The sequence below is a fragment of the Bubalus bubalis genome, chromosome 20 (genome assembly GCF_019923935.1).
Source record: "Bubalus bubalis isolate 160015118507 breed Murrah chromosome 20, NDDB_SH_1, whole genome shotgun sequence".
In the NCBI taxonomy this organism is placed as follows: Eukaryota; Metazoa; Chordata; class Mammalia; order Artiodactyla; family Bovidae; genus Bubalus; species Bubalus bubalis.
This window is the reverse complement of record NC_059176.1, coordinates 52,075,583-52,100,436: the sequence shown is the minus strand read 5'-3', so window position 1 is coordinate 52,100,436 and position 24,854 is coordinate 52,075,583.

The following is a 24,854-nucleotide window of genomic DNA, read 5'->3' as shown; positions in this document are numbered from 1 at the left end:
ACAGAGGAGCCTGGCAAGCTACAGTCCATAGGATTGCAAATAGTTGGACACGACTGAAGTGAGCTAGCATGCATGCATAGTTAACATTAAAAATACATTCCAAAATGCATTAGGTGGTGCAGACAAATACTATTGAGTTCTTTTATGAGATACTTAGAATAGTCAAAGTCATGGAGTCCAAAAGTACATTGGTAGATGCCAGGAGCCAGAGGGGTAGGGGTGAAGGAGTGAGTCGGGGGAATGGGGACTTAGTGTTTAATGAGGACAGAGTTCATTTCAGGAAGGTGAAAAAATTCAGGAGACAGATGATGGTGAGAATTGTACATGTGAATGTCCTTAGTGCCACTGAACTGTACAGTTAAATATGGTTAAGATAGCATGTTTTTTTTAAATTATTATGTGACTTCTACTACAGTTAAAAAACATGTTAAATCAATCAATCAATCACACGTATATTTAAATCAGAAGGGAACTTAAGAAAATGCATAACCTGGGTAATGAAAATATTTTAAAACATTTTCAAACAGAGAACTTGGGGACCCAGAATTAGTGACATACAAGAACCAATGCCACCTCCGGCTGGAAGAGCAAAGGGAAGAGTTGTAAGTTGTATTCCAGAGCCAGCATCTAAGATCTCCCAGAAAGGGGCTGAATTCCTGAGAGACTGGAGAAGAGGTGGCTGCTGCTAATGGAGTTTTTCAGGCCATAGAGCAGGGTCTTCCCCCTTCTCCCATGCTCCTAGGCCTTCAGACTTCCCGGGTGGGCAGAAGAGTGTGGCAAATGCAGTAGTGGTAGGAGATGAGGTTCAGGCAACAAAGCAGGGAAAAGCCAGAAACAGGTTTCAAAGTAACCTTCGACAGAAATTGATGAATTCTAGAAACACAGGGTGAAAGAAACAGGTAAGCCCAGCCTGACTCTTGTAGCAGGCACAGGTGATCAAGGCAAGATGTTTCTCCTTGAAGAGGAAGAGAGGGAGGTGTAGGGTCAGGGGAGATGAATGGCTGAAGAGCTTCGCTTTCCATCCAGCCCCTCTCAGAGGATCTTCCTTGTCATGGTACTTCCCATGAGACCTTTATCTAGGATTCTGCTGGGAGATGAGTGGGATTTCATCTTTCAGGAATCTCTATGGATGTATGTGCATGCGTGTGTGTGTGTGTATGTGTGTGTGTTTGGGTCCTATCACCCACCTGCTTCCTTGTCAGCTTCTTTCTTTAGATATGTTAAAGACATTGATTAGTTGGCTGTCAAGGTCACCTCAGCTTTCAGCTTCTGTCTGCATCCTAACCTTGCAGGTTTTATTAGTCAAACTCTTGCAGACGAGCTCTCCTCCTATGACCCCTCTGAGTCCAGTGTCATCTCATTGATTCCAACAGAAAATTTGGGGAAAATAACCAACTGAGCAGGACAGAAAAGGAATGGGAAGAGAAGATGGTTAGAACTACCACAAATGGATTTTTAAAATTTATTTTTATTGAGATCTGATTGACATATGCATGCTAAGTCACTTCAGTTGTGTCTGACTTTTTGAGACCCTAAGGACTGTAAGGACTGTGGCCTGCAAGGCTCCCCTGTCCATGGGATTCTTCAGGCAAGAATACTGGAGTGGATTAACATATAACATTGTATAAATTTAAGGTTTCCAATATATTGATTTGATATATATTTTATGTTGCAATATGATTACATTGTAGTGTTAGTTAAAATCTGTATAATGTCACTTAATTATCTTTTTGTGACAAGAATAATTAAGATCTAGTCTCTTCAGCTTAGTTCAGTTCAGTTCAGTTGCTCAGTCATGTCTGACTCTTTGCAACCCCATGAATCACAGCATGCCAGGCCTCCCTGTCCATCACCAACTCCCAGAGTTCACTGAGACTCACGTCCATCGAGTCAGTGATGCCATCCAGCCATCTCATCCTCTGTCGTCCCCTTCTCCTCCTGCCCCCAATCCCTCCCAGCATCAGAGTCTTTTCCAATGACTCAACTCTTCGCATGAGGTGGCCAAAGTACTGGAGTTTCAGCTTTAGCATCATTCCTTCCAAAGAAATCCCAAGGCTGATCTCCTTCAGAATGGACTGGTTGGATCTCCTTGCAGTCCATGGGACTCTCAAGAGTCTTCTCCAACACCACAGTTCAAAAGCATCAATTCTTCAGTGCTCAGCCTTCCTCACAGCCCAACTCTCACATCCATACATGACCACAGGAAAAACCATAGCCCTGACTAGACGGACCTTTGTTGGCAAAGTAATGTCTCTGCTTTTGAATATGCTATCTAGGTTGGTCATAACTTTCCTTCCAAGGAGTAAGCATCTTTTAATTTCATGGCTGCAGTCACCATCTGCAGTGACTTTGGAGTCCCAAAAAATAAAGTCAGCCACTGTTTCCACTGTTTCCCCATCTATTTCCCGTGAAGTGATGGGACCAGATGCCATGATCTTCGTTTTCTGAATGTTGAGCTTTAAGCCAACTTCTTCACTCTCCACTTTCACTTTCATCAAGAGGCTTTTGAGTTTCTCTTCACTTTCTGCCATAAGGGTGGTGTCATCTGCATATCTGAGGTTATTGATATTTCTCCCGGCAATCTTGATTCCAGCTTGTGCTTCTTCCAGCCCAGCATTTCTCATGATGTACTCTGTACATAAGTTAAATAAGCAGGGTGACAATAGCAACCCTGAATTATATAATACATGATTATTGACTATTATCACTATGCTGGGCATTAGACACTCCAAACTTACGATCTTCTTCAGATTTACACCCTTTAACCTACATCTCCCCAGTCCCTGGTAACCACCATTCTACTCTGTTTCTCTGAGCTCAGCTTTTTTAAATCTCACATATAAGTTATATCATACAGTATTTGTCTTTCTCTGCCTGACTTATTTCACTTAACATAATGCCCTCAAGATTCATCGATGTTGCAGCAAGTGACAAAATTCCCTTCTTTATCTGGGCTGAATAATATTCCACATTTTATACATACACCAAATTTTCTTTATCCATTCATTCCTTGACAGGCACTTGTGTTGTTTCCATATCTTGGCTGTCATAAATAAAGATGCAATAAACATTGAAGAGCAGACAGCTTTTTGATATACTGTTTCATTCCTTTGGATATAAACCAAGAAGTGGGGTTGGTGGATCATATGGTGAAAGTGAAAGTGAAGTCATGTCCAATTCTTTGAGACCCCCATGGACTGTAGCCTACCAGGCTCCTCAGTCCATGGGATTTGCCAGGCAAGAATACTGGAGTGGGTTGCCATTTCCTTCTCCAGGGGATCTTCCTGACACAGGGATCAAAGCTAGGTCTCCCGCATTGTAGGCAGATGCTTTACCGTCTGAGTTACCAGGGATCATATGGTAGATCTTTTAATATATTGAGGAGTCTCCAAACTGTTTTCCCTAATGGTACCAATTTACATTCCCATCAACCGTGAATGTGCTAAGTCACTTCAGTTGTGCCTGCCTCTTTGCAACTGTATGGACAGTAGCCTGCCAGGCTTCCCTGTCCACAGTATTGTCCAGGCAAGAACACTGCAGGGAGTTGCCATGCCCTTCTCCAGGGGATCTTCCCAACCCAAGGATCAAACCCACATCTCATGTCTCTTGCCTTGGCAGGCAGGTTCTTTACCACTAGCACCATCTGGACAACAATGCACAAGTGTTCTCTTTTCCCACATTCTCACCAACACTTGTTATATCTTTCTTCTTGAAAACAGCCTTTCTAATAGATATAAATTAATCTATTTTAAAAGTTTTTTTTTTAAATAAGTCTTTAAAGACTATGTTAGGACAACTAATTTTTGCAATTTCGTTTTATTTTGTAATTGAATTAACAATTTGTTAGATTGGACAGATTCTTTATTCATTGTGTTAACACAATGTGGACATAACTGGAAAGCTTATCTTTCTTGGCTCATGCATAAATAACTGGCATGAGGAACACAACGAACTGTGCCATTCTCAGTTAGAATGTATCTGTGCCAGCTTTGTGACTTTTGGAGTCTTTGGTGAATTGCACATCTGTATTCATATATCTTGGAAATGCATTTCCTAAACCTAATGAAATACTGGAAGATGACCAATATTTCCTTTTATTTGCCATGGGAGCTTACTAAGTAAGGGGCATGAAGCAAAATGGAGTGAATAAAATAAAAAGAATAAGAGAGAAAGCTGTGTGTGTGTGTGTGTGTGTGTGCGCGCACACACGCACATTGGTAAAACTGATTCATATTCAGATACGTCTATGTTCCCTTATGCACACCCAAGTGTGATTTGCAGGGAGGGTATCATTTCATCCTAAGAACTAGTTTTTCATCCCAAGGGCAAAGAGCATATGTTTCCTCGGCTTAGAAGATGAACCAGAGAAGGCAATGGCACCTCACTCCAGTACTCTTGCCTGGAAAATCCCATGGACGGAGGAGCCTGGTGGGCTGCAGTCCATGGGGTCTCAAAGAGTCAGACATGACTGAGCGACTTCACTTTCACTTCCCACTTTCACACACTGGAGAAGGAAATGGCAACCCACTCCAGTGTTCTTGCCTGGAGAATCCCAGGGACGGGAGAGCCTGGTGGGCTGCCATCTGTGGGGTCACAAGAGTCAGACATGACTGAAGCGACTTAGCAGCAGCAGCAGCAGCAGATGAACACTGTTGTAGTCCCTCTTAGCTATCAGTACACCTAACAGTATGACTGAGTACCTGGATGCAAGCTGGCCTGGCTTCACCATAATAATGGAAAAATTTCTTCTCAATCATCTCTAAACCACAGGTCTAAAAATTAGGCCACAAGTCTTTTCAGAAAGATATCTCCCTCAATGTTATTTATGTGAATACGTACCCATGTAGGTATTTGTATGTATGACTACATATATTCTCTAAAAATAAAAAATAGCTTCAGCAAAAACCTTACATTTGCTATGCCTGCTGCTGCTGCTAAATTGCTTCAGCTGTGTCTGACTCTTTGCGACCCCAAGGACTATAGCCTGCCAGGCTCCTCTGTCTATGGGATTCTCCAGGAAAGGCTACTGCAGTGGATTGCCATGCTATGCCTACTTCAATAAAAATCAGGAAATAGAATGGCCCAGAAAAGAGAAGCAAACTCACCTCCATTGCCAGTTTAATATTTGAAACATCTTCAAAGTTATTTTTTTTTAATATTTATTTGGCTGTGCCTGGTCTTAGTTGCAACACTGGGCATCTTTAATTATGGCATGAGAAGTCTTTGTTGCAGCATGTAGGATCTAGTTCCCTGACCAGGGATAGAACCCAGACCTCCTGCACTGGGAGCATGGAAGTCTTAGCGACTAGACCACCAGCAAGGTCCCTCAAGTCATCTTCTAACATTAGGGTGCTCAGGTGGGTTTCCCTTCTGCTGTCCCAGATAAAGAACAAGTCTCTCTTAGCTTAATTCTCCTAGTTGCTTGTATTATAAACAATATAGTAAGTCCCCTACATACAAACCTTCGAGTTGTGAAATTTCAAAGATTCACACACGTGTTCCAAGAGTGTCAAGTGTGCATGCAATGGTAGCTTGCCCTCTGTCTCCTACTGCTGACAACCCTTCAGCTCTACCATCCTCTATCACCTCCTCTCCCAGCTCTAGTTGGTAACTCTTGTTGCATGTTCACTCGATGCCAGCCTTTATATGCCATAGTGTACTTACTACTGTACTTTTCAAGGTACTGTATAGTAGGATTAAAAATGTTTTAATTTTTGTTTGTTTTTTAATGTATTATTTGTGTGAAAAGTATTATAGACCTGTTATAGTACAGTACTATATGGCTGATTGCATTAGTTGGGTACCTAGGCTAGCTTTGTCGGGCTTATCAAATTGGACTCATGAATGCTCTCTCTAAACGGAACTCACTCATATGTAGGGGACTTACTGTAGAAGGAATAGAATTCACATGCTCCTTCCATTTTCCTCCTAACTCAACAACAACAACAACAAAACAACTTGCAGCTATACTTAAGGAAGCAAAACAAACGTGGCCCTGGTAAGTGGGTAAAAGCAGCCCAATACTCCATCTTGGTGTTCTGTGTGTTTGAAGAGTTTCACGAGGATCTTGTTTATAATCCCATTGAAAATAAAATCCCATCGAAAAATAAAAACTGTTTAGTCTTTTCAAGCTCACTGTCCTTTGTTCGTGGTACATTAATGGAGCAATTTTTTAAATAATGATTTTTTTTTTCCATGTGAAAGATGCTTTCTGAAACCAAAAGTGGGTTCTTTATTTTCGAGCCTGGCATTCACATTCATTAGAACTAGTTGCATCCAAGTAGTAGAGGTTTATTTGTTCAGCTGGAAATGGACATTAACATTTTAAGAGGATGATGCATAAGCTTTTAGAGATAATATTCTCCCTGCCCTATTCTGTTGATGCTTTCTGAGAAAATGGAAGAAGAAACATTTTTTCCCCTAAGAAATGATAAGTTTATAAAAACCTGTTTATCACCAGGGTGTAATTTTTGCACCCTCCTCTCTCATTTTCAAAAAAATCAAAATTTGGGGAATAAATGAAAAGTTTGCACATATGGGAAATGCTCAGAGTTAAGTATGCATCAAGCTCGCATCAACACTCTCTGCTTATGTAAACAGACAGCTCTGCTCTGTCTTGGGTGGTAGGTAACTGGGATGGCTAAGTTCCACCACACTCTAGATTTCTTCTTTCCTCCTTTTAGCATTAAATGTCCCTACTCTTAACTTCTCAAACATTTCCTCTGCCAATGTTTCCCCTTCTCCCCGACATCATCACTTTCTCCTCTCATCTGGATAACTCCCATCAACCTCCCGCATTTCATTGTTAGCTGGCCTCATCCAAGGACCCTTGTTCTTCCCCATCCAAACCTTTGCTTCATTTCTCTTCTCTTTTAGTAGCCAGGCTTCTCTAGGTTGTTTATACAGGCTGTCTCCAACTCTTCCTTTCCCACTCTTTTCAATGCCTCCTCATCTGACTTCAGTCCCTACCACGCCATAAAACCTTCTCTTCCCAAGGACACCAAAGAGCTCCATCTGGCCAAAGGCTACAATCAGTTCTCCTTTTTCATTTTATCCCACTTGGCTGGGCCAACAGAAGTCAACCAATCGTTCCTCCCTGTTGGTGAGCAAGACAAAATTCCTCCCCTGTGAAGACAGAGGACAGAGGACCCCCAACAATGCCCATTACTCTTGACTTTGATGCTTACCCAAACCCCCTTGCTCTCAAGGTCCAGACAACAATATGGAAAATGCTGTTCAGTCTTAACCTGTACTCAGTTGTAACTTTAGAAAGATGAGAAATTGTCCAGGTGTTATTTTGTAAGACTTTTTATGTGAAACTGTATCTCCAAGTACCAAGCTGCCTTTGGGCCAGCATCCTGTTGGGTAGTTCAAGTAGTTACTTTTGTGTATGACAAAGAAAGCCAATGTAACCAACTTATTTTTCTTATAATCCTGGTCTTTTACTCCTATCTTATGTACTGGGGGAAAAACAAACAAACAAACAAACAAACAGAAACCCAAAACAAATTGTATCCTTGAAATATCTTTATTCTTCAGCTTTTACCCCTGTAGAGTCTCCTATAAAGACTACTCCAGAAATGAATTCTGGTCACTTATCACAGACCAGTTGCTCTGTTTCTTTGTTAATTTTATGGATTTAAGTTAATTTATTAATGAAACAGATGGAGTTGTGGGTGTTTGAAGGTCCTTTGCAGAGAGCAATAGGGAATAAACCAATTCATAAGCTCTTAGCAGCAAACCATCTGAGGGCTTAATTGAGAATTGTCTTTGGAACTTAGAGTTGTTGTTTCATTAGGGTATGTTTTCACAGTGTGTTAATTGTCCCTTGGGGAACTCATTCTCTGTCACTTTTCTTTCTTCACTTCTGTCAGCTTCCCTCCCACTTACAGCTCGCCAGTAGTGCCTACCTGACATTTCCACTTGTCATCTACCTGTCCATCCACCTATGGATTTCTATCCTGCAGAGCATCAGGAAAAGCTGACACTTTTGCAGCAGAGCCAAATTAGCATCAACAGTTAGCAAACACAGGACACTGCAGCTTCTTTGGACTCAGCTATTTGCTCCCCTTAGAAGGAATCAGTATGTTGTAGTACAAATAATATATATAGATATAAATAAGTAGATATAAATAAGTATATCCCCAATACTTATTTATCTTGGGCTTCCCAGGCGGCTCACTGGTGAAGAATCTGCCTGCCAAGGCAGGAGATGCAGGAGACGTAGGTTCAACCCCTGGGTCTGGAAGACCCCCTGGACAAGGAAATGGCAACCCACTCCAATATTCTTCCTGGGATAATCCCATGGACAGAGAAGCCTGGTGGGCTACAGTCCATGGGTTCACAAAAAGTCGGAGACAACTGACCACGCACACACATTTATCTTAGAACTAGAAATCTGTAACTTTAAACTTTTTTTTTCCATATTGGGGTAGAGTTGATTGTAGTTAACACTCCTGTATGGTATGTAGAAAAGTTCTTAAGAGAGCAAATCCTAAGAGTTCTCATCACAAGGAGAAAAACATTTTTCTATTTTCATGTCTTCTTTCTTTTCTTGCTATTTTATCTGTATGAGATGATGAATGTTAACTGGACCTGTTTCTATAACCATTTCACCATATATTTAAACCAAACCATAACAGTGTATGACTTAGACAGTCATGTATGTCAATTATTTCTCAACAAAACTGAAGAAAATAAAAAGAAAAACAGATAAAAAAACTTAAAAAAAAAAAAAAAAAAAAAAAAAAGGGATCAGCCAAGAGTCAACAAGCAGAAACACCAAAATGAATTGCATTGCCCTGTCTCAAGAATCTAGAGTTTGGGAGACCAGAGGAATGTAGGCCCCAGGGCATATGTGAAAACTCAAAGCCTGGGGCATTTCACTTCTAGAGGAGTCTTTATTTTCCTACAGCCAGTGCCCAGGGGATCCTTTTAAACACATCCCTGGAACAACAGACTTCTGCTCTTGATTGATTGCCAGTGGCACTTCTCCTCCATAAAGGGTTCACAATCCAACACAGCCAGCTGTGACGTCTATTTAGCCACAGTGTGAAAACTTTCAGACTTCAGCCTAGCAGCTGGTAGGTCCATGGGTGCCCAGCTCTATGAGTCAGTGCAGCCTTGCATGAATGTATTCACACTCCATTGATGAGGATTAAAAGAGGATAAAGAGATATTCAGGTTCCCAGACCTCCTCAGTTCCATTCACAGTTATCAGAGGGGAGCCGTGAACACTGAGTAAATCCACCACTCCCACCCCCATTCCAGTATTCTTGCCTGGAAAAGTCCATGGACAGAGGATCCTGGTGGGCTACAGTCCACGGGGTTGTAAAGAGTCAGACATGACTGAGCACACACATATGCACACCATGAGCACACCAGGATCAAGACTGTTCTGGGTGCTGATAAACTAAGAGTACCTCTGTGTCTCCATCCATGGAGATCTGAGAATCTAGCCTACAAACCTATCTGCTCCTAATATTCTCTACCACCTACTTGATGGATTCATCCATTAAGATTAATCTCTTGTTTCCCTATGCTCCTATTTCTGTTTACAAGTAAATTACAGGTCACTCTCACTCCTTCCTTCTAATCTCCATAAAGCTCTGCATCCCCTTATTTTCTTTCCTGCTTCTACTACTCCCCAACTTCTGAAACCTTCCCCCATAATCTTTAGAATTCTCAGTCCCTTGACAGCTCAGTCTTCTCCAATGATCCAAAATGTATATTTCCAACATGAGCTTCTCAAACTTCAAACTCCTGCAGCTACTTTTCTATGTCTTCATTAAGACTTCCAACACATCTCAGAGTTAACATGTGCTCCTCATATTCTCCTATTGCACACCTGCTGCACCCCAATCCCCTCATCTCATTCATTCCTCTTTAGGTCAAATCCCTTGCATCCACTGCTGATACTTCCTTTGGTCTCATATGCCATATCTATGCTGTTATTCCAACACACCCAGCAGATTTCCATGCTAGTGTCTAGGCTCTGCCAGTTTGTTCTGCTTGGAAAGCTTTTCTCCCACAGTGCCTTCTCTGCTAAACAATACCTTCTTAGTGACTTCCTTGTTATAAACTGTGTGACATGTCCTCAAAAACTCACTGTTTCCTTCCCTGGTCAATTTACAACATCCAGGATATGGATGCAACCTAAATGTCCATCAACAGATGAATGGATAAAAGAGATGTGGTACCTATCTGCAATGGAATATTACTGAGCCATTAAAATGAACAAAATTGGGTCATTTGTAGTGATGCAGCTGAACCTAGAGTATGTCATACTGAGTGAAGTCAGAAGGAGAAAAACAAATATCATACATTAACACATATATATGGAATCTAGAAAAATGGTACAGATGAAGCTATTTGCAGGGCAGAAATAGAGATGCAGACATAGATAACAGACGTGTGGACATATGGGGGAAGGAGATGCTGGGAGGAATTGAGAGAGTAACACTGACATAAATACATGGCCATGTGTAAAATAGATAGCTAGTGGGAAGCTGTTATATAGACAGAAGTTCAGCCTGGTGCTAGGTAATGCCTTAGAGAGGTGGGATGGAGTGGGAGTGAGACTTAACAGGCACGGGATCTATATATACATGTAACTGATTCACTTCATTGTGCAGCAGAAATTAGCCCAACACTGTTAAACAAGTGTACTCCAATTAAAAATAGACATATAGCATACACTTATATATTTAGTATCATTACAGGCATTAACTCATATAAGCTTCAGATGCCTCTAAGAGATAGAAAGTCCCATTCTACAGATGAGAAAATGGAGGCACTGAGAAGTTAATAACTTGTCCAAGCTCGCACAGCTGGCAAGACACAGAGTTGGGATTGAAATTAAGGAATTTGACTCCAAATCCATACATAGTCATTACAATGTGCTTTCTTTCCAAAGATTTATAACCTTCTGGCATCGTTCATTTATTTACTGCCTGGCTCCCTCCTCTAGAATGTTAGCTTTATGAGAGTATATGCATGCTTGCAAAGTTACTTCAGTTGTGTCTGACTCTTTGGGACTCTATGGACAGTAGCCCACCAGGCTCCTCTGTCCATGGGATTATCCAGGCATGAATATTTCAGTGGGTTTCCATGCCCTCGTATTCAGGTGATCTTTCCAATCCAGGGATCAAACCAGCATCTCTTATGTCTCCTGCATTGGCAGGTGGGTTCTTTACCACTAGCCACCTGGGAAGCCCAGCTTTATTATTACAATAGGGATGTTTTAATACTTTTGTCACTACTATGCTCCCAGAACTCACAACAGCCTCTAAGACATAGTAGCAACTCAATAAATAGTTCTTCCATGAAAGAATGGGAGTCTGCATGAGCAGAAAGCAATATGATTTAAAAGTGAACAGAATAGTCATTCAAGAGGTCTATGTAGCACATCTGAAAACCAAACAAAAAACAAACAAACAAAATAGCTTTAATTATTTATTTAAATTGGCTATAATTATTAAAATATCCATTGCTATATTTAAAACTGATAACCGCAAGGACCTACTGTATAGCAGAGAAAACTTAATGTTATGTGACAGTCTAGATGGGTGGAATTTCGGGGAGAATGAAGACATGTATATGTATGGCTGAGTCCCTTTGCTATCTACCTGAAACTATCACATTATAAACTGCCTGCACTTCAACAGAAAATAAAAACCTTTAAAAAAAAAAGGTAGGGAAAAAAAACAAAATAAGGGCTTTAATTATTTATTTTAATTGATTATAGTTATCAAAGCTTGTTTTTTCCAACTGTGATCAGCATGCATATAAATAAGTGGGTACATGTCATTCAATCTAATGTTTGCTAGAGGATTTAGCAAAGTGTAAGTAAATTTCAGTTTAGAAGGAGCAGGGTTCAAGGGCTAGAAATCAGATTAAGAGACTGATGAGAATAAGTAAAGAGTGGATAATCATTGATAAGATCAAGGCCAGTTATTGATCATCTATGCCCATTTTAATTTGTCTCAAGCAAATGGGTAATTTACCTTCCATTTAAAGCCAAGATAAAAACCATTATTAACCACCTCTGATCCAACCAGTCCATTCTGAAGGAAATCAGCCCTGGGATTTCTTTGGAAGGAATGATGCTAAAGCTGAAACTCCAGTACTTTGGCCACCTCATGCGAAGAGTTGACTCATTGGAAAAGACTCTGATGCTGGGAGGGACTGGGGGCAGGAGGAGAAGGGAAGACAGAGGATGACATGGCTGGATGGCATCACTGACTTGATGGACGTGAGTCTGAGTGAACTCCGGGAGTTGGTGATAGACAGGGAGGCCTGGCGTGCTGTGACTCATGGGGTCACAAAGAGTCGGACACGACTGAGCAACTGAACTGAACTGAACAAGACCTATGCCATACCAGGTGATTCGGGTGTAGCATTTTAGGCTTTGGATTCAGATTGCCTGGCACTGCCAGTGAGAAGCCAAGTGACCCTATGCCAATTGCTCACAGTCTCCGATCTCTGTTTTCTTTGTCCAGGAAATGAAAATAATGAGTACCCCTATGATATAAATCTGAGCATTAACTTAGCAGATGCAGTAAGGTTATCAGCACTGTACCTGGGAAGTCACAAGCACTCAGCAAGCATGCGTGATTAATGTTCATCCCACACCTGGCCCTCCAGTGAGATAGAGAACTAAGGTGCTAATGCTCAAATAATCCAAGTTATTTACTCAGTCCCCTGTGAGTGACAGAGCTGGGATTCAGGTCTCAGTTGGCCTGACTCCTTGTCTACCATATGACGCTATTGCCCCTTGTATTGTTGGAAGAAGAGTGGAGCATGAGAGGGTAGTCAAATCCCAGGTAATGTCTGAGACCTTGGGACAGCCGCCAAGTGTGGTTTCTTGGCTTCATGCAGTAAAGAACTCAAAAGTGAGCCATACTCGAGGGAAAGAGGTCTATTCAGGAAAGAAACACACTCCATGGACAGAGTGTGGACCAACTTGGAAGGCAAGGGAGGCAAGAGTGCCCCCAGGGTAGGGGGTTGTCAGTGCTTATGCTGTTGTTCAGCTGCTAAGTTGTGTCTCACTCTTTGTGACACTATGGACTGTATGCACCCTGCCAGGTTCCTCTGTCCTTCAGTGTCTCCTGGAGTTTGCTCAGATTCATGTTCACTGAATCAGTGATGCTGTCTAACCATCTCACCATCTGCCACCCCCTTCTCCTTTTGCCTTCCTTCTTCCCCAGCATCAGGGTTTTACATCAAGTGGCAAAAGTATTGGAGCTTCAGCTTCAGCATCAGTCCTTACAATGAATACTCAGTTTTTATAGGGGTGGGTAATTCCATAGGCTTCCCTGGTGACTCAGATGGTAAAGAATCTGCCTGTGATACAGGAGACCCGGCTTTGCTCCCTGGATCAGGAAGATCCCCTGGACAAGGGAATGATTACCCACTCCAGTATTCTTGCCTGGAGAATTCCATGGACAGAGGAGCCTGGTGGGCTATAGTCCAGGGTGTAGCAAAGAGCTGGACATGACAGAGCGACTAACACTAATTTCATAGGCTAACGAGTGGAAGGAGTATTCCAGCTACTTTGGGAAGGAGGTGAGGATTTCAAGGAATTGGGCCACTGCCCACCTTTTGAGGTTTAGGTCCTCTGTTGTGGAGTTTGTGCAGGTCAGTTAGCTTGTTGATCTGTTACCCTGGGAGTTGACTTGTCCGCTGCCTTGGACCTGTTTGGTTCTAATCAGTTTATGTCATGTCCTCAGGCTACGTCATTCTTTTAAAGGTTGCACCCTGCCCCCTGCTTGTCTCACTTGGACTACTTTACTGAATGCAACAATAATAATATTAATAATGAGATCCCTCATATGCTTGGAAATTACAATGTACCAGACTTGTTTTGGGGGCTTTTCATATGAGTGAGTGAGTGAGTGAAGTCGCTCAGTCGTGTCCGACTCTTTGTGACCCCGTGGACTGTAACCTACCAGGCTCCTCTATGCATGGGATTCTCCAGGCAAGAACACTACAGTGGGTTGCCATTCAACTTCACAGCAACCACATAAAGTAGACTTTAATGTTAGCCACCTAAATAGACAAAAAGAGAGCAATGCATGACCAAGGTTACAGAACCAAAGGGTGCAAACCTGCAAGTCAGACCAGGCGGTTTATCTCTAAACCATACATTCCAATCTACAAGAAGATAACCTTTTAACAAAGAACAGGGATTCCAATTCCAAGTTTTCTGCTCATAAACTTTTGCTATAATTAAACCTTGACTCCACCCCTCCCCCCAGTTTCAAGTCCAATTGTCATACGTGCTCTACAACACAGTAATTAGTAGTAATAATAGTAATAACACGTCTTGTCCTGTGCTGGAAAATCTGACACTCACTAAAGCAGCCAATCTAAATAATTGATATTAATTGCATGAGGTTTTAGGAATAATCTGCCTGAAACAACTGTGAAATGAGAGGATTAAAAGGCAGAGATAATTCTCAGCAGCTGCTGAAAAGGCATTATGCAAAGGCGTGACTGACACCAGCCTGTCAGCTTCTAGTCAAAGCATGCCTTTTCTTCAACTGTTTAGCCTACGTTTTGTAGCCAGGACAGTCAATTAGACCATTCATTGGTCATCGAACAAGTTACTTTACCCCAAAATCTCCCTTTGTGTTTCTAAACTCTAGACCCTTACAACCAAAATATGTTTGCTTTTCCTCCTAGAGCTGACCTTAATTTTACAGTTACAGAAATATAAGCATGGATTTTTGCATTTGTTAGCTTCCCAGGACTGCTGTAAGAAATTCCCAGAGACCCACTGGCTTAAACAACATAAATTTATTTTCTCACAGCGCTGGAGGCTTCCCACAATTCCTCACAATTCTCATTTCTTTTGAGGCCTTTCCCCTGGGTTCATAGCTGACTGTCTTTTTCTGTGTCTTCACGTGGTTTTCCCTCTATGCTGTGCTTATCTGGGTTCTAATCTTCTCTTCTTAGAGGGACAGTTGCTGTATTGGATTAGAGCCCAACCTAATGATCCCATTCCGGGCTTCCCTGGTGGCTCAGTGGTAAAGAATCTGCCTGCTAATGCACGTGATGCAGGTTTGATCCCTGGGTTGGGAAGATCTTCTGGAGGAGGAAATGGCAACGTACTCCACTATTCATGCCTGGATAAACCACAACAAAGGTTTAAAAACAAAAAAACCACTAGGACAAAGAGACTAATGGGCTGCAGTCTATGGGGTTGCAAAAAGTTGGGCATGATTTAACAACTAAATAACAATAGTGAACGATCTCATTCTAAGTTAATTGCCTTTTTCAAGACTTTATTCTCAAATAGCTACACAGTGGAATATTGGGGGTTAGGACTTGAGCATATCAATTTGCAGGGGATGCAGTTCAGCCCCTAAAACAGGTAGCTCTCAATGTCTTGAAGCCAATTTCTTTTTAAAAATCACCTCTGTATCCTCTCCCTGGTCAGGGAAGTCTTTAGGGGACAGAGGGAGCATCTGTGCACACTGGCAATCACCAGTGATTCACACCAACTCCTGTTCTGAAAGAGTTGAAACATCAGGCCACAGATGTGCTCATCTGTAATTTGCCGTGTAACTTTTTGGAAGGGAGAAGAAAATAATAGTTCACATAAGCTCAGTAGTTCACATAAGCTCTGTACCTACGGAGTCTAGGAAAAATGCAAGATTGTGTCTTTTACAAATTGAGTTTCATTTAAAATTTCCAGTAGCCTATGAGATAGATATTACTATCCCAGGTTTAGTGGTCCAAAAATTAAAAAAAAAGAAAAGAAACTTAGAGAACTTAATAAGCTTGTCAAAAAGTCACACGATCAGTAGTGGCAGAACTAGTAGGTTTAAATTCAAGCTGGAGAGAGAAGAGAGAGAAGGGTGTGGGAGGATGGAAGGAAGGAAGAAGGAAAAATAGAAAGAATTTTGGGAATGGAGGTCAAAATGGTAGGAAGAAGAAAGATCAACTGAATTATCTTGAAAACCACTAGGACCACTGATTGATCACAGCAGAAGAGTTTAAATTCACACTTTCCCCTCTCTGTGAGCCATTTTATAGCACAATAAAAGCCAGTGATGCAATCTAATGCCACTCGTTTGTTTTGTTTTGTTTTGTTTTTTAATCACTATATCCTTACAGCCTCCCCAGACACATGTCATGTGGGCCCTGGAGCACTTTGCAGGCTCAGCCACTGGCCTTGCTTCCACCTAAAGCCTCAGTGCAGCCACCTGCGAGGTGATACAGGCTACGGATTCCCCTGGGTTGGTGTACTCCCAGGCCTGTACCTCCTTGCGTCAACACTTTGGACCAATTCATTCTGCTTAAAGATAAAGAAATTAGTGTAAGAATCAACTGGGAGGGAGATTCTGACAACAGTAGCAAGCATCAAGGATTTTTGTGGTATACAAAGGAATTAAGGGAAGAAGAGAAAAAAAACTCATATACAGTGTCATTACATAGTTAGCTTTCGAAAGACAAGATCGGCAGGGTGTAGCTTACCACATTGGAGAAGGCAATGGCACCCCACTCCAGTACTCCTGCCTGGAAAATCCGGAGGAGCCTGGTGGGCTGCAGTCCATGGGGTCGCTAAGAGTCGGACACGACTGAGCGACTTCACTTTCACTTTTCACTTTAATGCATTGGAGAAGGAAATGGCAACCTACTCCAGTGTTCTTGCCTGGAGAATCCCAGGGACGGGGGAGCCTGGTGGGCTGCTGTCTATGGGGTCGCGCAGAGTCGAACACGACTGAAGTGACTTAGCAGCAGCAACTTACCACATTAGCTGGTAGGTGTGAGGATTATGGAAGAGGTAATCCTTAGGAATATTGATAAATGTCTGTGTCCATAGACTGCTCCTGGGTATGGCAGCATCTCTGATTGAGAAATATTGACTCTGTGGGTACCCAGGTTTCCCTCTAACTTTAGAAATGACTAGCTGCCTATATCCATTGAATCCAGCTTCCCCCAGAACTTCTGAATTAAACCTGTTTGGCAGACATGGTCATGTGCATGGGATGTGGGTCCCAGAAAACCAAAAACAGATTAGCAGACAACTGGAGAAGTTTCTAGGAGCTAAACTTAGAAGTTTCTAAGTTTCTAGTTGAAGATCCCTTCCTAATGTTAAGTTGAGTTCATATTAATCAGCTTTAAAAGACTCCAAATGGATTATAAATAAAACAGAGGAACTGAAGATCGGATGGTAATGGGAGACATGTGGGGCCTGGAGGCAGTCTGTAAATACAGGCACCCATTTCAGAGAAAAGCATGCCTATTCCCTGGGGAAACCAAGACAAAGACTACAAAACAGAAAAGAAATTACTCCATCTCTCTGCAGGAACAACCAAGTTACTCTGTTTAAATTTTCAAGTGAAGAGAGGGAAACAGAGGACAGCTCTGTAAAGCCATAAGCTCTGGAAACTCAAGCTGGGACATGATTTGGCTCTCCTGAAATTTAATGCAATTTTTATATATGGACATAAGAAATATACGCTTTTGGAATTTCCTCCAGATGATTGTGTGGTAACCCCTACTTTTGAATTCTGGCTGAACTGTCCATTATAACGCTGATGTGAACTTTATTTCCTACCACACCAGGGAGGGAGGCAGTGAGGAACTGAAAAGTTGGAATGCTCAGATATTACATGTCACAGCAGGGTCATAAACTCGATGTAAAATGTAATGCAAAAGGGCTGTGGGCACCCGACCATTCATGTCAAGAGATAGTGCAGATGGAAAGTAGGGTTGAGTTTCCAGAATGTAGCATATTTCCTCTAACTTTACTGAAAGGTACACAACAGCACTGCTTTCTGCCAACCCCTGTTTGAGTTTTAAACATGTTTTTAGCCATGTTTGGCAAGCCATTTCCCATAGGAAGAAAGCAACCACCATCACAATGAAAGCAAAAATTGCTCTTACTGAGTTTGTTCTGTGTGGTAGGCATTGTGCCAGGCAGTTACACTATCCTGAAATTCTCATAACAATCCATAATGTTTTATTATTTCCATCTCACCAATAAGAGTTCATAGAGGTTAAGATACTAATCCATGTCATACACTGAATTCATGACTATGTGACTTCAGAAGCCATGATCTTTTCAAAGCCTATATCCAGATCCAGCTTTTACACACACAGCACTGTTGTGGGCACTCCTCTTCCCTGACGTAATAAATCCTGTGAAGACAAAATTGTGGTTTCTTCTTTGAAACCCTGGAGTAAAACTCAGAATAACTTTGTCAGCTTTAGTGGCTTCTCCTTGGTTCAAATGAAATGATTTACCTCAATACCTAGACTCTTCTTCATTTGAGTCACACAGTGGTGAGAATACAGAGAAAGCAATTGCATCCATGGAGGAAATAATAAACCCAAATCAATTACTTCAGGAAATTAGTCATTTTTTGAAATTATTTGAGAAAAGTCTAGAAAGTCTATAGTAATGTGGTAAGACAATCTCTGCCATTGCATTGATGAGCTCTTAAGCTCATTTGCCATTTCTTCTCTAAATGACGTTGAACACACATTCCTTAATTTCTTGTGCCACATTCTTTTTCTTTTCTTTTTTTTTTTTTCACTTTTCTCTTTCATCAGTAATACCTGTCTGGGCAAGGTGCTTGTGGAGATTACATGAGACAATACTGTAAGCCATCCCTCAATATTTATAGCTATTATTACTACTGTTATTATCATTAGTATCATTGCTTCTCTTGACTTTATCGCCACATTTCATTTCACATCTCTCATGCCTAGAACATGAGACCAGGCTGATTAACCAGGGGCCGGCTGTGCAGTTTAAGGGCCTGGGCCACCAGTCCCAGGTAGCCTTGACTTGACACCTGATCTCTGTGTGACAGAGTTTGTCACCGGCAGCTTCCTAGATTCTTAAAATACCATTGTTAAAAATTAAAAGCAGAATAAATCATCTGTACAGTTAGTTGATTTTTGATAAGGGTACCATGGAGAAAGAAGAAGTGTTTTCAAACAACGATGTTGGGGCAACTACATACGCCCATGTAAAAGAATAAAGTTAGATTCACACCTCACACCACATACCTTAATTCACTCAAAATGGATCATAGAGGTAAGCCTAAGAGCTAACTCAGAATGAAATTCATGAGTAAATGTTGGGACCTATAGAGTTCATCAAAGCCCTGTTAGACATGACACCAAAAGGTAAGCAATGACACACAAATAAACTGGACTTAATTAGAATTAAAACATTGTGTATATCAAAGAATACCATCAGTAAAGCAACTATACTCCAATAGAATTTAATTGAAAAACCATCAAAACGGTGACAAGAAAACCCACAAAAGGGAAAAAATTGTAAACCATAGCTATATCTAGACTATATAAAGAGCACTTAACAAATAATAAAAACAAGTGACAAAAATGGATAAAGGATCTGAACAGATAACCTTCCAAAGAAGATATGCAAATGGACAATAAACTCATGAAAACATTTTCAACATCACTAACCATTAGGGAAATGCAAACACAACCGCACTGAGATACCACTTCACACCCATTGCTGCTGCTGCTAAGTCACTTCAGTCGTGTCCAATTCTGTGTGACCCAATAGACGGCAGCCCACCAGGCTCCCCCGTCCCTGGGATTCTCCAGGCAAGAACACTGGAGTGGGTTGCCATTTCCTTCTCCAATGCATGAAAGTGAAAAGTGAAAGTGAAGTTGCTTAGTCGTGTCCGACTCTTCGTGACCCCTTGGGCTGCAGCCCACCAGGCTCCTCCGTCCATGGGATTTTCCAGGCAAGAGTACTGGAGTGGGGTGCCATTGCCTTCTCCTCACACCCATTAGGATGGCTATAATCAAAAAGACAGATAGCAACAAATGTTGGAGAGGAAGCGAAGAAAATTGAAACCCTTATATAGTGGTGATGGTATTCTAAAATGATTCATCTTCTTTGGAAAACAGTCTGGCAGTTCCTCAGAGGTTAAACATAGAGTTACCACTTGCCTCAACATTTCTAAGTATATAGCCGGGGAAGAGTGGGCAGGGGAAACAAACATATGTACACAACAAAATGTGGACAAAAATTTTTATAGCCACTTTATGTGTAATGAAAAAAAAAAAAAGAAAGGAGAGAGAAAACAACCCAAGAAACAATCAACTGATGAGTGAATAAATAAATGTTACACAACAATTCAACATCGGCTTCCCCAGGGGCTCAGTGGTAAAGAATCTGCCTGCAGTTCGAGAGACACAGGCACAATCCCTGGGTGGGGAGATTCCCTGGAGGACAGCATGGCAACCAACTCCAATATTCTTGCCTAGATAATCCCATGGACAAAGGAAGCTGGTGGGCTGCAGTCCGTAGGGTCACAAAGAATTGGACTTGACTGAAGTGACTGAGCACAGCACACGCGGCAATGCAATGCGTATTATTTCCAGAGGGAAACAAAAAAAATAAAGTACTGAAACATGCTACAACATAGAAGAACACTGAAAATATTATGTGAAGTTTAAAAAAGGCAAATAGATATAATGTGTAATTCTATATTAGCATGAAAAATTTAGAGTAGGTAAATCTATAGAGACAGAAGTAGTGGGTTATTGTTTGCCTAGTACTGTGGGGATTGGGTTTCAGTGATTTCTAATAGTCATGTAGCTTTTATAAGGGTGATTAAAGTGCTTTAAATTAACTGTGGTGGTGGTTACACAACTGTTTGAATACACTGAAAGCCACTGAATTGTATAGAAAAAAACAAAAGGAAGATTGTGGCTTTAAAAGAATGGAACAAATGACACAGAGCAAGTCATTGCACCCAAAGGGAGAGTCCTAAGACATTAGTGGGATATTGGTAATGATGAAGAAAGAATGATCTCAAAATTAATAACCTGAGAAATAGGCACAATCAAGCACATGTTTCAAATTAGAAATCAATATAGTCCTTAAATCTTTATAGAGAAATAAATCCAGCCAGAATCTCTCTCTTCTGGGTGGTATTATGTGGTGAAACCTACAGATAAAATAAATGTCTTGTCACACAACATTACCGTCTAGGATTATGTACTAACAGTCGATCCATATCAAAAAAATTTTTAAAAACTACATGCAAAGCAATTGAGTTATTGTCATCACAAAATCCTGGAATAATTCTCTCCCTTGGTCTCAGTTTCAGACCTAATAAGAGCCAAATTCTGTCAGTTCTTCATCAGCAAAGTTTCTTACAATTGTCTGTTCTTATCACTATGAGCTTCTTATTACCTCGTACCTGTTTTGTCTCTGTAGCTGCCCAAATATCATCTGCTTTATATTGTAATTTACTTGTTTACAATCTATTTAATATGCTGCTGTCAAATGATCATAATACACAGTTGTTATTTATTTCAACTATCCAGAAATATTCAGACAGTTACCCAGTACTCCCTCTAGAAAAAGTCCAAGTTTCTTATTTTGATCCTCAACAGCACCCTACTTATGTACCAAGTGAAGTGAAATTTGCTCAGTCATGTCTAACTCTTTGTGACCCCATGGACTATACATTCCATGAATTCTCTAGGCCAGATTACTGAAGTGGGTAGCCGTTCCCTTCTCCAGTGGATCTTCCTGATCCAGGAATCGAATCGGGGTGTCCTGCATTGTAGGTGAATTCTTTACCAGCTGAGCTACCAGGGAAGCCCACTTAAGTACCAAATTCCTTATTTAAATTTACCTTCTGATTCTTTTTGAATATCCTTTTCCAAATGGACTCCCCCTAAATGAAAGCTCTTTTTGTATTTACTTTTGCACCTTGACTTACTGTCAGTATATCCAAATTCTGCATGCATGCTCAGTCACTTCAGTCATGTCCAACTCGACGACCTTATGGACTGTAGCCTGCCAGACACCTCTAGAATATTGGAGTGGGTTACCATGCTCTCCTCTAGGGAATCTTCCTCATTCAAGGATCGAACCAGGGCCTCCTGCATCACCTGCTTTGCAGGCAGATTCTTTGCTGCTGAGCCACCAGGGAAGCCCTATATACAACTTCTACCAACTTTTAAAAATGTAGCATCTTCCTACTTGGTTACTCAATGTTAATATCAAATGCTACCTTGAATGAAGTTTGACCTTTTTTAAGAAATACTGCCTGACCTTTCCAGGCTACTATGTTTTCTGACTCATCCTTAGCAGGCATCGTGTCGCCATTCATCAGGTATTTGTCATCATCTACCCAAATGGATCTTAGGTACTTCAACAATGTTATGACTTCAACTTTTTGGAAAAAGTTCTATAGACATAGTAAGCCCTCAATAAAAAATAGCTCATGAGCAAATAAAGAGAAATATTATCAACAGAACTGAATCACAGACTTATAGAAGAATAAAACATGTTGATGGAAGGTCTTATTTATCATTCACCCTAATTGTTTTGTTGTATAACTGGGGAATCTGAAGTCCAGAGATGAGAAGAGATAGTCAAGAGTCCTAAGATTTGTTCACTGGGGGGACCTAGATGGTTTTTCTTTTTTCATGTTTTTAAAATTTACACTGCTGTGCCAGTTTTACTGTACAGCAAAGTGAATCAGCCATATGTATACATAAATCCCCTCTTTTTTGGGCTTCCTTCCCATTTAGGCCATCACAGAACACTGAGTAGAGTTCCCTGTGCTATAAAGCAGGCTCTCACTGGTTATCTGTTTTATACATAGTAGTGTATATCTGTCAGTCCCCATCTCCCGATTCAGCCCACCCTCCCCCTTGGTGTCCATATGTTTGTTTCCTCCATCTGTATCTCTATTTCTGCTTTGAAAATAATATCATCTGTACCATTTTTCCAGATTCCACATGTATGCATTAACATACTAGACTCTGGTCTTCTTATTTCTAATCTTTTTCTCCCCACTAGAATACATTGCTTACATCTCACAGATTTTTTTCATACAGAATCATCTTAGAAATGACTACTTCCTCCGTTTTATCATAGGTGGGCCTGCAGTGATAAAAGAAGAGACAGCCATTCTTCTCTCATACTAAGGATTAGAAAAGAGGCTCCGGAGACGTGAACACAGTACCTGTTCTATTGCAGTAGTTGCTCCAAAAGGAAACTTGCCTATAATGACTGGAGCTCATGTCACATGGAATAGCTCCAGGGCTAGACAAGTTCCATTAAGTAATTTGGGTGGATTCAGAAGGGGTGTATAGCCCTGAGAAAGAACCTGTGTTCTCAGCATTGGAATGCAGATTCTTAATCACTTGACCACAGGGTAGTCCCGTTGTAAACAGATCTTTATTCCCTACCTCCCAAGTCCTAATTGGGTTGGGAAAAATCACCTGCAAAATGAAATACAAGCATTAAATTAATGTGATTCAGAAATCAGCCTGTACATTATACATTTTCTATTTCAAATGCAGTGGTAGAAAAATCAAAAGAGCGAAAAAAGAAATCTTTACTGACTTACACACTTGTATGAGAAAAGAGAAATGCTACTATACATATTTGTATATATGCACGATTCCTTGTATATATACATGATTTCTTCATTATTATTAGGTTGTTTAACACCATTGGCAAGGAAACACATAAAGCCACAATCACTAGCTGTAAGCCTCTAACTGAAGTAAAGCACACAGCTTACAAACAGAAGCAAGCTCTAGAAAAAATGAGGAAATCTCTGTGGTGTGATTGAACTCTGTGGTAAGCATTGAATAAGGATGCTCACTCCGTGTCCCAAGCCTCACTGTCACACACACACTCAGTGACTATTACGGGGCTTTCTAATTCGATGCACACATATGCATGTGATATTTCAATTGTTACAACTCCATTGCTTTTGTAACTGCTTTTAATTACTCATGAGACCATTTCTCAGTTTGAATTGAACATATGGGCACTTTGCATTTTTAAAATCCTACTTTTGGAGTTATCCATGGGCTAAAAATCCCGAGCATGCCTTTTCAAGTGTAAGCAAGGTATTTTGGAGGCCTTGAGAGACATCATCAACATGAGGGAACCAGCCTGCTGAGTCTCCACTTGGTCACTGCTGTGAGAACCCCACCCCGGAGATCTTTTCATATTAACGGTAGATTTCTAGTTGCTGGAAACTCTCCAGTCATTACTTGACAAAGATGAACCACTGTGAATGCAACCTTGGATGAGAACAAGAAATTCATGAAAGAGGATCCTTGCTTTAAAAATATCTGTGCATGGCTTCCCACAGGGGAAGAATGGGAGGGATACTTAGGGAGTTTGTGACCGGCATATACACACTGCTACATTTAAAATGGATAACCAACAAAGACCTACTATATAACCAGGGAACTCTCCTCAAAGTTATGTGGCAGCCTGGATGGGAGGGGAGTATGGGGTGGAATGGATACATGTATATGTATGACTGAGTCCTTTGCTGTGTACCCAGGGCTATCACAATATTATTTGTTAATCAGCTATACTCCAACATGAAATAAAGTATAAAAACAATTTTAAAAAACCTGTGCATGATAATATTGTTATTGAATCATTCATTCATTTTGCAGCTGTTTTATGGAGATCCTACTATATGCCCAGACACTATGTCAGACTCTGCTGAGAAAAATTTTTTAAGAGATATTTTCTCTGTTCTTATTGAGCTTACTCTTCTGTGTATGTAAGAATTTACAATATTACAACTAATACAGGATTCATAGCTAGGTTATAAGAACTTTTAACTCAGTAAGAAGAAAAAAATTCAATAGAAAAATGAGCAAAATATGTACAAAAGACACTTTATAAGACAGGATATTCAAATGACTAATACATCTAGAAATAGATATTCAACTCCACCAGTCATTAGAGAGTTGAACACTGAGACTAAGATATGATATCATTAAAGATCCATTTTATTTTCTAAATTTTTTTTTTTGGCCATATGGCATGTGGGATCTTAGTTCCCCAATCT